Source organism: Heterocephalus glaber, unplaced genomic scaffold (assembly GCF_053883595.1).
Source record: "Heterocephalus glaber isolate CG9 unplaced genomic scaffold, H.glaber_assembly_v1.0 deba00001610, whole genome shotgun sequence".
Lineage (NCBI taxonomy): Eukaryota > Metazoa > Chordata > Mammalia > Rodentia > Bathyergidae > Heterocephalus > Heterocephalus glaber.
The window spans coordinates 22,321,228-22,334,832 of record NW_028258381.1 but is presented as its reverse complement, the minus strand read 5'-3'; the positions used below and the strand labels follow the sequence as shown (position 1 = coordinate 22,334,832).

Here is a 13,605-nt window from a genome sequence, read left to right as displayed (position 1 = left end):
TCTCCTTTGGTCAGAGACAGCCTGGCAGATCCATTCCCCTAATAAAGGCTTGTTGTGGCCTGGTCTGGTCTTGGGCCTTTTACCTGACATTTACACTGAGTTATCCCCAGCCTTTTGTTTTTTGTTACTGGGGATCAAACTCATGACCTTGCGCTTGCTTTCGAGGCAGGCAGGCGTGGTGCCACTGAGCTAAATCCCTGGCCCAGCCCTTTATATTTTTTGAGTCAAGGTCTCACTAAATCACTAAGTTACCCAGGCTGAGTTTGAACTTGCAATCGTCCTGCCTCAGTCTCCCACAGTGCTGGGATATAGGTGAGTGCTACTATGCCCAGCTTGTTGTTATTATTTGTTATTTTTTCCCAAATATCTTCTGTGGTTGGCTGAATCACAGATGCAGAACTGGTGGATCTAAAAGGCTTACTATACATTTACTTGTACCTAATTTCAAAAGCTACCTGGGTCCTCCTACCTCAGCCACTAGGGCAAAGGGCAGCAACTACGGTCCAGTACACTGCAGACCAAGGTGGCCAGACAAATCACTGGCCACTCAGACTGGGCACGCTGGTGGGGACTTCTCCAGCTTCTGAAAGGGCAAACATTCTCTGTCCAGGGGGATACTTACAAAGATGGTCCCCCAGGAAGTACTTGCGGATTTCAACAGCCCCACCACCACACGCTACCAGCAACCCTCTGCCCAACTCCCAGCTGCCCACACAGGGTCTGCCATCACCTTCCGGTGCAGGGGAGCAGAGTCTGCCCAGGGTCACACACCTCTGCCCTAGGGGCCTCACGGGTAGGGAAATCCTCAAGGAAAGGAACCCTGCTGTTGCCTAGTAGTTCCGCCTTCAGAAACTGCAGTGCTCAGGGGAAACTGCACTCTTTCAGGCAATCTGCTCAAAAGCAGTGCCCAGAAGGGTGACCCACATTCCTCTCTAGCTAGACCATCCAGGTTTAGCATCCAGCCAACGTGTTAGTGTAGCTTTCTTCAGGGCTATTCTTTTTTTGGTTTTGCTCAGCCTCTCGACTCTGCAGCTTTGTGTCTTTTGTCAGATTTGAAAATTTTTCAGCCATTTATTATTTCGTGAATATTTTTTCAGCCTTGCCTTCTTTCTCCTCTTCTTCTGGGATTACAATGACATGAAAATTAAACTTTTTTTTTTTTCTCCCTGTCCTGAGGGCTGCACCTAGGAGCTTTGTGCAAGTGAGGAAAGTACTCAAGCTACATCCCGGCTCCAAAGGCTAAACTTTTTGTTCTTAGTCCCATGAGACCCTCAGGTTCTCTCTCTCCCTCTCCAATCTGGGTTCCTTCTGTTCAGACTGGATAATTTCTACTATTATATCTTCAAGTTCATTGATTCTTTTTTTTTTTGGTACTAGAGACCGAACTCAGGACCTTGCACTTGTCAGGCAGGCGTGGTGCCACTGAGCTAAATCCCCGGCCCCACTGATTCCTTCTTGTGTTCGCCATTCTGCCATGGAGCCACTCACTGAGTTTTTTTGTTTTGGGCATTGTATTTTTCAGCAGTTCTAAGGCATTTGGTTCTTCATGTCTTGTACAGTTCTGACACCTATGTCATCTTAATGCTGACATCTATAAAAATAGGCCTTTTCTCATTCAAGTGGAGATTTTTGTGGTTGATATAGTCCTTTTTTATGGTGTCCTGGACATGAAATGTTTTAGCAGGCCTCCTCCCTCACCCTGTAGGTGAGGAAGAAGGATGCCCATGCACTGCTGTTAGGCTGAAGCCATTTTCCCACCAGGCCTCCACTAACAAACTGCAGGTGGAGGGTTATTGCACCTTGTGATGGGCACACAGGTACTGCCAGGTGGTGTGGTTAAGCACTGGCTTCATTATGACGTCATTCTCAAGACGAGGAGGTTTCACCTCTTCCTTGGGAAAAGTTGGCTCATGATGACTCTAAGGGTGTTACCAATATTGCGTGGCTGTCTGAGACCTCAACACCAAGTTTGACATGACTGAAGAATTACCATGAAACAATTACAAGCAAGAACATTTTCAAAGGAGTTGAGAAAACTAGTTTGATATGCCTGAAGTGGAATCTCCTAAGATGCGTTATAACTAATGGTGGGAAAAGAAATGCATCGAGCAGAAAAGGGCTTAGCTGGGCAAATCTGCAAAGCTTGTGAAAAATGTAAGCTATTTAAAGCTTATGGTTATTCACTATCTTATTCATCAGGAGGTACTATGCAGAAAACATTCAACTCTATTATTGGCTCTATTCTTATATAATGGAACATTCAACTCTTATAGAATAAAACATTCAACTCTATTATTTGCTCTATTCTTAAGCCAAGAATGTCAACAATGAATTTTATTTGCTGTCAGGGAGTTAACCATTGTCAGTTCTGTGAGTTATTTTGAGAAGTAGAAGCTGAATATTCTACTGTTCTGAATATTCTGAATGTTTTACTGTTGTCTTATCACACAACACTTTAAGAGCATAGCACTTAAAACTACAGTTAGTGCAGCTATTATGTGTTTTGAGACTATATTAAAATTTTTCTGAACAACTACTATTGTTAAATGCTAAATGGCTTTGGAAATTAGTTTTTGCAGTAGAACAGATATTTCTTAATGAAGCTAATCTAAAATTATACTGTGGCGGGGGGAGGAGGTGCACACCTGTAATCCCAGCACTCAGGAGGCTGAGGCAGGAGGATCACCATGAGTTCGAGGCCAGCCGGGGCTACACAGTAAGTTCCAGGCCAGCCTGAAATGCATAGTGAGACCCTGCCTGAAAAAACCAAAATAATTAATTAAATAATTACAGGGTAAAGTCATTCCAATGAAACTAAAATTGTGTGAGTCTTGTTAAGTCAAGTTGTTTTGTACAATTCCTGGAGTGTCAAGGGTTCAACAAGAAGTGAAATCACCATCCCTAGAAAAAGCTGCACATTTTTCTGAGCTCAAACCATAGTTCCAGGAACATTCTTCAGCCCTTGATGCAAGTACAAGGGAAATGCCTGATTTAAAAATCCATTTGACTATGCAACTGAGGAACTTCCATCTAACTCTGCATCGAAAGTGACTGATCTTCAGTGTAATAATATGCCAACACAAAAATATCAAGGAGATAAGCTAATTCTATAAAGGGACAGAATTCTATAAAGGCTGGCATCCAATGATTAACATTTCCACTAAAATTATTTGCTCAAGGGCTGGGGATTTAGCTCAATGGTGGTGCGCCTGCCTTGCAAGTACAAGGTTGTGAGTTTAATCTCTGGTACCAAAAACAAAAAAAAATTATTTGCTCATGGTCTGACATCATTTGGCAGTAACTGTCAATGTGAAGAGATGTTTTCAAAGATAAACCATGTAAAAGCTCATTATAGATCAGTATTCAGGACCAGATTTTTCCAAGCCATCATATCATTGTTATGATGTATCCAGGGCCCAAGGAGCCATGGAAGGCTGCTTGGGGAACAGGCTCTCCAGGCTGTGGGCTTTTAGGCTCCTGAATCTTTGACAGTGCTGTGGTCTGTCCTTTCTTATGGGTGAATGACTCTCACCATCATGAGTGTGCCTACAATCCTGAAATTGCTCCTGTACTGCTAATTAGCTGCTTTGAATCTACTGAACTGAAGAATCAGCTCCTTTTGTGTCCTAGAACTGTATCTAAAATGAGAGAAGAGGGGCCCCTCTTTATTCACAGACTAGACACTGTGAGTGGCTCCCAGTCCTTAGAGGTGCTAGACATGTGCCCAAGGCTCCTGAGCACTCCTGCCAAAGCAGACCTGGAGAAGACCCCTGCCAGGGTACTTCCATTTGTCACATGCCCACTGAAAATACTGAGGACTACCAGGCAGGCACAGCTCCTGTTCTTAGAGTACACAGTCTGAAATAGGCTCTTGAAAAGATTCAGTACAAAACATCACTGTACTGTCCATGCATCCATCCAACAGCTGAGGATCCCCTACGCCATACAGGAGCTAACTGCCCAGATCCGGAAGGGAGTGGCACTCTAATCCTGGGGAGTGCTCCACCTGTTAGAAAGGGCAGCTATACCACAGCAGTCACTCCGCCACAGGAAGGTGGGGAGTGGGAAAAACACCTCTGAGGAAGAAGACGACAAGGGGGTGTGAAACAGTCACAGAAGAAAGCCCCTGGTACCCAAGGGCTGGCAGCGCAACTGCGGTGTAAAGAATGAGCTGGCTCCACCAGTCAGGTCAGGGGGCGGACAGGAGTTCCCAAGAGAGGAAGCATACACATGTAGAACCTGCAGATCTGGTGTGACTCCGGCAGGGAGGAGGGCATGAGTGTGCGTGCCAGGTGTGTGGGTGGCAAATAAGAGACCAAGACCAGCCAGGAGCTCTGAATGCCAGTCTGAGTTCTCTGATCCCTGGGCCCCAAGGCCAACCAGGTGAGATAGCAGTATGATTAGAAGGCTGCTGCGGGCAGGTGACACTGTAGATGGTGCCTGCACCTGCAACATCAACAGTCATGGAGCCTGGACCACGGCATCCTACAGAACATTTCCCAGAAGATGCCCAATGCCCCCAGCTCACGGACAGCCTTTCCCCCATATAACAGGGCTTGACTGGGAAACGCATGACTGGCATGTGTCTGACGCAAGGCTGTGAAGGAGGAAGGCGGCTGCTAGAGTTAGATCATGACTTAGAGTTAGAGCATGACTTAGCAAGAGGCAGCAGGCTCCACGCACATCCAGCTGACTGTGCTCCAAAGGGCTGGCCGCTGAGAATTCAAGTGGCATTTCTGGGGCCTCGGCCACCTGGCTTGAACTCATTGCTCCTGTGAGCCTTTGCAACATGCTCTAAGGCATGTCCTGGGTATAATTCAGTGACTTTATTCAGATGTAGCTTAAGGAGATTTATTCACAGGTGTTCACAGTGGTTCATTCTGTCCCTGCAATTAATTTTGTATAAAAATAAGGAAAAGAGAGACACAGAAAAGTAAAATTGCCTGATTTCCTTGAATTCTGGGGACACCAGTTCTGAAGTCTTCTTCTGCTTTTAGGGCTTGAGTAGGAATAAGGGAGAGAACACCCAGAAAGCAACCACCCCCAGACACACACACACACACACACACACACACACACACACACACACACACACACACACACACACACACACACACACACACACACACACACACACACAGCAAGCCTACAGCACAGGCAACATCAGCTCCTCTGCCTTTTACAAAAGGAGAATGCGACGGGCAATGGGGTGATGCCAAAAGCCCCCTCCCCAAAGGTGCACTAGGACTCACCCACTACAGCACCCATGCTCAGCATGAGAGACAAACTAGAACAGAATCAGAAGGAGTCCCCAGGAAGGAGGGGTCCCCAAACATGTCACATGAGGAACAGTAAATGAACTGGAGATTACCTTACAGAAAAGATTCAGGTGTGGTGGGTCCCTGATTTGGGGCAGAAATAGGAGGACAGAGAGGACAGAGATTCCAGCTCTCTCCCAAGATCTTCCTGATAAAGGTGTTGTCTGAAAACAGAAAGAGCTGTGGTGAGGAGGGGGCAACAGAAGGTGGGTAACATGAGTTCAGGGACCAAGAAGGTGCCCATGCCCAAGGCCCTGGGCCACAGACTGACATAGCAATGTCCATGAAACTGAGCCGGCTGCTTGGTGACAGTACCAGAAGAGGAGCTCCGATTCTCTGGGTTAAGATTTAATTACTCACTCCTGGATCTTCTTTCACCCCTTTGAAACTAACACTTTCTCTCTCTCTCTCTCTCCCCCTCCCTCCCTAAATAGGAGCTGAGGAAACAAAACACAGATGGCAGACACAGTGCAATTCATGGCAGATCCTAAGGACTGGGGAAGAGGTGGACAAACAGGGATGCTCGGAGCTGGCTGCAAAGGCAGCAAGGGCATCTTTCACTTAAAGACCGGTCCTAAGCACTGTCTGCTTCACGCAGAGCCAAGCTCTCAGCTTCCACACATGTCCGGGTGAATGCATGCAGCCTGCTCCACAGACAGGAGCTGTTCCCAGATGGTACTTTCACCGCTCCTTGCAGCTGGAGGGGAAGGAAGGCCTGAACCTGCTGTCAGCCATGGCAGAGAAGAAAAAAATCACAGGCTCTTTGCCTTCCCACCCATTCTGTTGAGTGATACGCCAGCCTCTGCCTGCATAGCCTCCAGGGATGGAGAACTCACTACCTCCCAAGTGTCCTTGTACTTAAATGTTACAGGTTAAAGGATGAAAACTCAGACCAGAACTGGCCCCCCACATGGCTATTTTCTCTCTAGAATTCTCCTTCATTTTTCCCATACACAAATACAACATTATACACATACATGTACATACTCACCAAAAGCTGGCGAGTATTTTATTATTTAAAACCTTTTTTCATGTTGCTAGATGGTCCTGTATAATGATATTTTCTTTGGCTGCACTAACCAGTGGTCTGATACGATGCACCACTATCTGCTTCATTATTTCCCTATCCTAGACATAGGCCAGGATTGGTCTGGGGTGGAGAGGGGAGGGGAAAAGTGCGGGCCCCTGCTGTGTTGACATTCACATCTGCCTGGTCAAGGGAAGAGCTAACAGGGCAGTCAAACTGCAGAAAGACTCTGCACTAAATGCTTACCAAGGACTATGGCATGCAGAGCAGGAAGAGAGGAACCTGCCTGGGGGAAGAAAGGAAATCTCCACAGAAGATGTTATCCCCTTCTAAAAAAGGAAAACAAAACTCAGAGGGATTAAGCAGTTTGCCTGAGGTGACATCCCTGCTAAGGAGTGGAGCTAGAATTAAATGTAAATCTGATTCTAAAGCCCCTTCAGACCTCCTTCCTACATAACCTCAGGAAAAGTGCCTTGGGACCTTGTTTGGTGATGCAGGCCTGTGATCTCCCAGCACTGTGAAAAGCTGAGGCAAGAGGGTCCCGAACTCAGCCCAGCCCAGGCAACTCAGGGAGAAGGCTCTGGGTTCAATCCCAAATACTGCCCAATAAAAAAGAAAGGAAAAGAAAAAAGTCTCCTATTTGTTCCTGGAACAAAATGCCTGACAAATACAATTTAAGGAGGAGGGGCTTATTTGGCTTACAGTTTCAAAAGGTTCAGTCCATGGCTTCAAGGCAAAACCAGCATGTTGGAAGGACTTGGAGCAAAGCTGCTCAATTCAGGGCAGCCAAAAGTTGAGAGCTCAGGATCAAGCCCAGGACAAGAAAACACCTTCCAGGAGCTGGGTGTGGTGGTGTGTGCCTGCAATCCAGAAGGCTGAGGCAGGAGGATTGCCATGAGTTTGAAGCCAGCCTAAACTACATAGTGAGTTCAAGGTGAGCCTGAACTACATAGACCTTATATCAGAAAAAAAAAAGAAGCAAACAAAGAAAAAAAGAAAAATAAAAAGAATACACCTCCCAGGTCATCCCCTCAATGACCTGCCCTCTCTGACCAGGCCCCATCACTTAACAATATATTCAGCTAGATTCATCAGTAGATTCATCCACTGGTAAATACAGCACCCTCATGATCCAATTACCTTCCAAAAGCCCCATCTCTGAACATGAGACTTTGAGGGGACATTCTAGATCTAAACCATAACACATTTTTATGACTAAAAATGCTTTTGACAGTTATTTTAGTCTATGGCCATACAACCCTAAACACACTTGTCTGATTTTGCAAGCTAAATAGGGTTGAGTCTGGTTGGTACTTGGATGGGAAACAATTATTTGACAAAAACCTTTAAATTCTTAAATAGATTTGACTTTTAATAACTCTTGGTATATAAATTGTTTTCAAATACGATTAACTTTTAGCTAGACTGGTCAAGAGAAAAGAAAGACACAAATTACCACAGTAGGGAATGAAAAAGGGAACACCTTTGTACTCTACAGACATTAAGGGGTAACATGAGTAATTATGAGCAACTTTATGGCAACATTTGATAATTTACATGAAATGAACACATCTCTCAATAGGTAGAAACTACCAGAGCCCACTCCAAAAAAAGAGATAACCTGAATAGTTCTCTATCGAAGAATTTGTGTTTTTGTTTTTGTTTTTTGGTTTTTTTGGAACCGGGGATTGAACTCTGGACCTTGCGCTTGCAAGGCAGGAGGCAGAACCACTGAGCTAAATCCCTGGCCATCAAAGAATTTGAATTAGTAGTTAAAATCTTCACTGAAAGTGAATGACAGAAGCACATGGCTTCATTGGCAAATTTTATCAAACTTTTAAGGAAGCAAAAATACCAAATCTAAACTGGGTATGGTGCCACACACATGTAATCCCAGCACTGAGGAGGCTGAAGCAAGAGGATTGTGAGCTGGAGGCCAGGCTAGACTACACAGCAAGAGCCTGTTTCAAAAAACAAAAAATACCCCAAAATTGACAGAAACTATTTTAAAAAACTAAAGATAAGACTTCCCAACTCATTTTATGAGACTTGTAGTGCTCTGATACTAAAATTCAACAAAGAACAAAAGAGAAGAAAGAGAAAAAGAAAACTATAGGTCAAATCAGAAACATAAATGGAAAAGTCTAAAATAATAGCAAAGCAAATCAGTAACATAAAATTGATACTGTATCATGATTAAGTGTGAATATAAGATTGGTTTAATACTCAAAAATCAATGTAATTCACTGTACCAAAAGGCTCTAAGAATCCACAATCATCCTGATAGACACAAAAAACATCTGACAAGCATTCAACAGCCATTCATACGAAAATACTCAATAAACTAGAAACAAAAGGGAACTTTCTCAACCAGGTAAAAAGCCATGGACATGATTATGGTAATAAAAGTGCCTACTATGCTTCATTGGGTTGTAATAATTAAATAAGTAGTAAAACACTTAAAATAGGGCCGGGGATTTAGCTCAGTGGTTTCGCTGCCTGCTGCGCAAGTGCAAGGACTGGAGTTCGATCCCCAGTACAAAAAAAAAAAAAACCACTTAAAACAGTGCCTAGCACAAAGCATAAATAAATGTACTTTACTTACAAAGTAATAAATGTAGCTATGTTGCAATAAATGTAATAAATACAGCAACATAGTTAATAACAAAATTTATTACTACAATAAAAAAATGTAACCTTAATAAATGTAGCAGTTGCCTTTCCCAGCTCAAGTGAGTACAGTAATAAAAAAGAATGAACTAAACTGGTCATGGTGCTGCGTACTAGACCCAGTAGTCTATCTGAAGGGGCTCCTACTGGCCCAAGCTAGAACCTTTAAGCTCTAAAATAAATAATGTATTATAATGCAAGGGATAAAAGAATAACCCACAGTCGATACTAACATTAAGTACATTGGCAAGTAGCTTAAATTCTTTTGTACATTAGCATGCTAACTAATAAATGTAGAAGGAACGAAGGACTTAGAAAATCACCAATTAGTACCATCACAGTAACTGCATTAGTCTGTTTTCTGTTACTATAATGAAATACCAGAGGCTAGATTCTTTTTCTTTCTTTCTTTCTTTCTTTCTTTCTTTCTTTCTTTCTTTCTTTCTTTCTTTCTTTCCTCTCTCTCTCTCTCTCTCTCTCTGTCTCTCTCTCTCTCAGCTACTTTATTTTTAAAAGGGGCTTATCTGGCTTGCAGTCCTGGAGATTCAAGAGTATGATGCTGACAGCAGCTTGGCCACAGTGAGGATGCCCTTGGTTGTGTCACATGGTGGATGGCATCATGGTAGGAGTATGTGTGAGAGGGAGAGATCACACGACAAGACAGGAAGCCAGAGAGCAATTCAAGTGTTAACTTGCTCTTTTATAACAATCCTCTCTGAGAACAAGGTCGTATAAGATCTAGATAAAAAATTCCTTCTGAAGCCAAGTATGGTGGCTCATGCCTATAAATCCCAGCACTTGGGAGGCTGAGGCCAGAGGATCTCAAGTTCAACACTAGCCTGGGCTACATGGCAAGACCTTGTCTCAAAAAAAAAATCAACAAAACCAAAATTTCCTTCTGAACGTAGCACCACTGATGACGTCATTACTTCCAATAGGCCCCACTTCTTAAAGGTTCCAACACCACGAAACACGAAACCCAGCTTCTAACACATGGCCCCTCCAGGTATCTGAACCATACCTAAACCACAGGCAATAACCACTGTTTCAAGAATCATAAATTAAGGGCCGGGGATTTAGTTCAGTGGTGCCATGCCTCCCTTGCAACCACAAGGTCCTGAGTTCAATCCCTGGTACCGCAAAAAAACAAAACAAAACAAAACAAAAAAAGAATCATAAATGCTAGAACTTGTGAACATTTGATGAAAATCTTATTAATTACAAAAAGAAAACCCAAGGGGAGAACCTGGATAACACCAAGATAACCAAGTGAAAAAAGGTCAACAGGCCACTTACTGAGACATCATGGCATCATGTGCTAACAACTAAGGTGCACTGTAAACACAATACTACTTCTGTGTTGTTCCACCCAAAATACATACTGAACCTTATTACAAGTAATCACTGGCCAAGTGTGGTGGTGCATGCCTATAATCCAGGACTCAGGAGGCTGAAGAGGGGAATCACTCTGAGTCCAGAGGCCAGCCTGAGCTACATAGTGAGACCCTGTCTCCAAAAACAAACAACAACAACAAAAGAAATCACAAAAGCCTAAACCGTGGGATATTCTACAAAGAGGTGGTATGACATTTTGGGAAAAGTCAAGGTAATGAAAGACAAAAAAAGAAAGAAAGAAAGAAAGAAAACCCGTTCCAGATCAAAGAAAAAGAATGGCTACAGTTAACAATAGATCTTGGGCCAGGAAAAAAGATTTTTCTTCTGCTATAAAGGATATTACTGACAAACTAGAAATAAACTGGATTAGATTAGATAAAATATAATTGATAATTTCCTGACACTGATTTTTATAATTGGGTTCTGTAAGAAAATGTCATTGAAGCCAGTTGGTGGCACACACCTGTAATCCCAGCACTCTGGGAGGCTGAGACAGAAGGATCACAAGTTTGAGTGCAACTTCAGCAAATTAGTGACTTAGCTTGTCACCTATACAGCTCATTTTTAAAAACTGAGAGAGAACGCATACATCATAAAATCCACCATTCGAAAGTATATGATACAGTGGTTTTCAGGACATTCACCAATTATGGAACCATCAATGTTATCTAATTCCAGGACTTCTGAAGCATCCCCCTAAAAACCCCTCAAACTTACTGGCAGTTGTTGCCCACACCTGATGTATTGGAGTTTTGTTTGTTTTTTTGTTGAGACAAGGTCTAGCTATGCAGTTCAGGCTGGATGAACTCACTGTGTAGCCCAGGCTGGCCTCGAACTCATGGTGATCCTCTGGCCTCAGTGCTGAGATTACAGGCGTGCTGGCCTGGTGTGTTTCTAACTGATGGGTAGAGTGAACTGTCTGACAGTGTGCCTTCTCCTCTCCTTCATCTCTCTGCTCTGGAGCTGGGAAAACAGTGAACGAGTGTGCATTCCCCACCTTTTCCCTAGGCTTCCACCTTGATTTCTCTATTTGCCTTCACTGTCTCATCCATGTCTATTTTTTATAAACAAACACTGAGTGTAATGACAACAGGTACTAAGCATTTACAACAGGACATTCTACTATTCCATGTCCTTCTTACCACAACCCTCTCAGGCTGTGAAGTCCTCGGCTCAAACCCCAGCAATGGAACACAAACCAACCCTGTGGTACGAGAGTTGTGGTTGTCACGAAGGTTAAAGTACCTTGTCCAATAGCAGGAAACTGATGATGGTTTGGCATGAGTCAAACCCAGACTGTCTGGCACTGAAACCACTCTATAATCCTCTAGACGTCTGTAAGAACCATCAGCACGCTCTTGCAGCTGATAATCTTGCCCTGCCATCAGGTAACATTATTGCTCAAAATAAATACTCCCCAAAGAAGGACAGGACAGAGGCTGGTGTGTGACTTGAGCTATCCTGCATCTTCTTATCCCTAGTGCTCCTCAAGCCCAGCACAGTATGGGTGCCCCATGTTTATGTGCTGAGTACCAAGGGAGTAAGATGCCCAGGACCACTGTGCTTGCTGCACTCCACAGCATAGCAAGAGGGTGGGCAGGCTTTTCTACCATACCTGCACCCTCTTGGCAGAGCACCTCTCGCCACTCACTGTCCCAGACCCTCAAGATTCATCATGCAGGCTACCCTACATCACTCTCACTTTGCTCTCTTGCTCCCTCCCTACATCTGCCTGGACAGTATTAAAACCCAGCCTGCAGCCCCAGGCCCTGTCTGCTTGGGTCCCCGAAAGGACACTGTGGGCACCACTCCTGTTCTTTGGAACATACCCTCCACCTGGCCTGCGCCCTCATCTCACCCACCCCCCCATGCTGTCGGTGTCATCTACTGCACATGTAGTCCCAGAGCTTCAGAGAACCTGGCACACAGCAGGTGCTCTGCAAATGTTCACTGAGCACGGGGTCTGCTGCCTGCTGCTCTATTAAGCAGCCCCTGTATAAAGACCCAGGCAAAGCACATCTGGGGTAAAACGACCTGCCCGCCTTCCTCAGTAATGTGGCCTGTGCAATCCCATCCCTCTCTGCCTTGACTTCTAGGAGGCTCTGTCCTGAGCTCTGTGCACCAACACAACAGCTGCCCTGGCTGTTTTTTCGTACAATTTCTGCTCCCCTAGAGTCCTTCTTTCAATTGCTAGGCTCTTGGCTTTTAATAGTTTCCATGCTTTCCAGTTTTGCAGGGGAGAACACAGGACTCAAAAGTCAATAAATGTACAACCTAGTTGAGCCATGAAGGTTCAACAGACGTTGGTACAAATGTCAGGCCTGCCAGCTACATGCACATTATGACAATTATGGGAAAGGAACATCTGGGACAGGAACTGACAGACAGCAGACACTCCGAGGTTAACCTAGACCCCTTCTATTTATTTTCATTAGAAATTTTACAGTAAGAAAATCCATTCATGCCTTTGGCATCCAGGTACCTGATCTAGAAAGATCCAGAAAGACTTTGAATACTCTTTTTCAATTCTAAAATGATTAATGAATTATTGAATAAATTTATTTGCACAAGAAACTTGAAACATAAAATTTCATGGCTAGGTGGGAAACTAAACTCCTACTAAAACTTCATATTGTACCTTAAGAAATCTTTAAAAATAAAGATTGGGGGCCAGGGATTTGGCTCAGTGGTTTCGCTGCCTGCTGCGCAAGCGCAAGGACCCAAGTTCGATCCCCGGTACCAAAAAATAAATAAATAAATAAAATAAAGATTGGACTCAGTTTGACATCCAGGCTCAGTCATATGCAGGAACAAGGTGAGCCATAAACTTGGAGAGCAGCCATACTGACTGATTCATTTACCCATGCATTCATCCAGTTAATATTTTCCCAGAGCCTATCTTCTAGCTGGCACTGTGCCCCACACTGACGTAAACCAGAAGCAACAGGCACGCTCCTTGCTCTCACTGTTTCAACCATCTTGCCATCCAGGGGTTAGGAATTAGACTCCTTCTATTATATGGCACTTTATATCCTCTATAGAAGTAGATGGAAAAGAAAGACATATGCCCAACAATAAGACAGTGATCTTCAATTCTTGAACAGGGCTAGGGGTGTAGTTCTGTGATAGTGTGTGCCTAGCATGCATGAAGCTCTGGCTTTGATTCCCGGCACCACCCCACCTCTGAAAATTATT

The 13,605-nt window shown here is 44.0% G+C and overlaps 1 protein-coding gene across 7 annotated transcripts in view; it reads right to left on the bottom strand.

Moving 5' to 3' along the window:
* Por (cytochrome p450 oxidoreductase) overlaps window positions 1-13,605 on the bottom strand; it is a 68,788-nt gene that overhangs the window by 30,768 nt on the left and 24,415 nt on the right. For 2 of the 7 annotated variants that reach the window (XM_087196281.1, XM_021254432.2), the window contains one exon: window positions 5,372-5,482. The exons of the other annotated variants lie outside the window; for them this stretch is intronic. The gene's annotated coding sequence lies outside the window, so the exon portion shown is untranslated. The remainder of the gene's footprint in view (window positions 1-5,371; window positions 5,483-13,605) is intronic. 7 annotated transcript variants of the gene reach the window in all.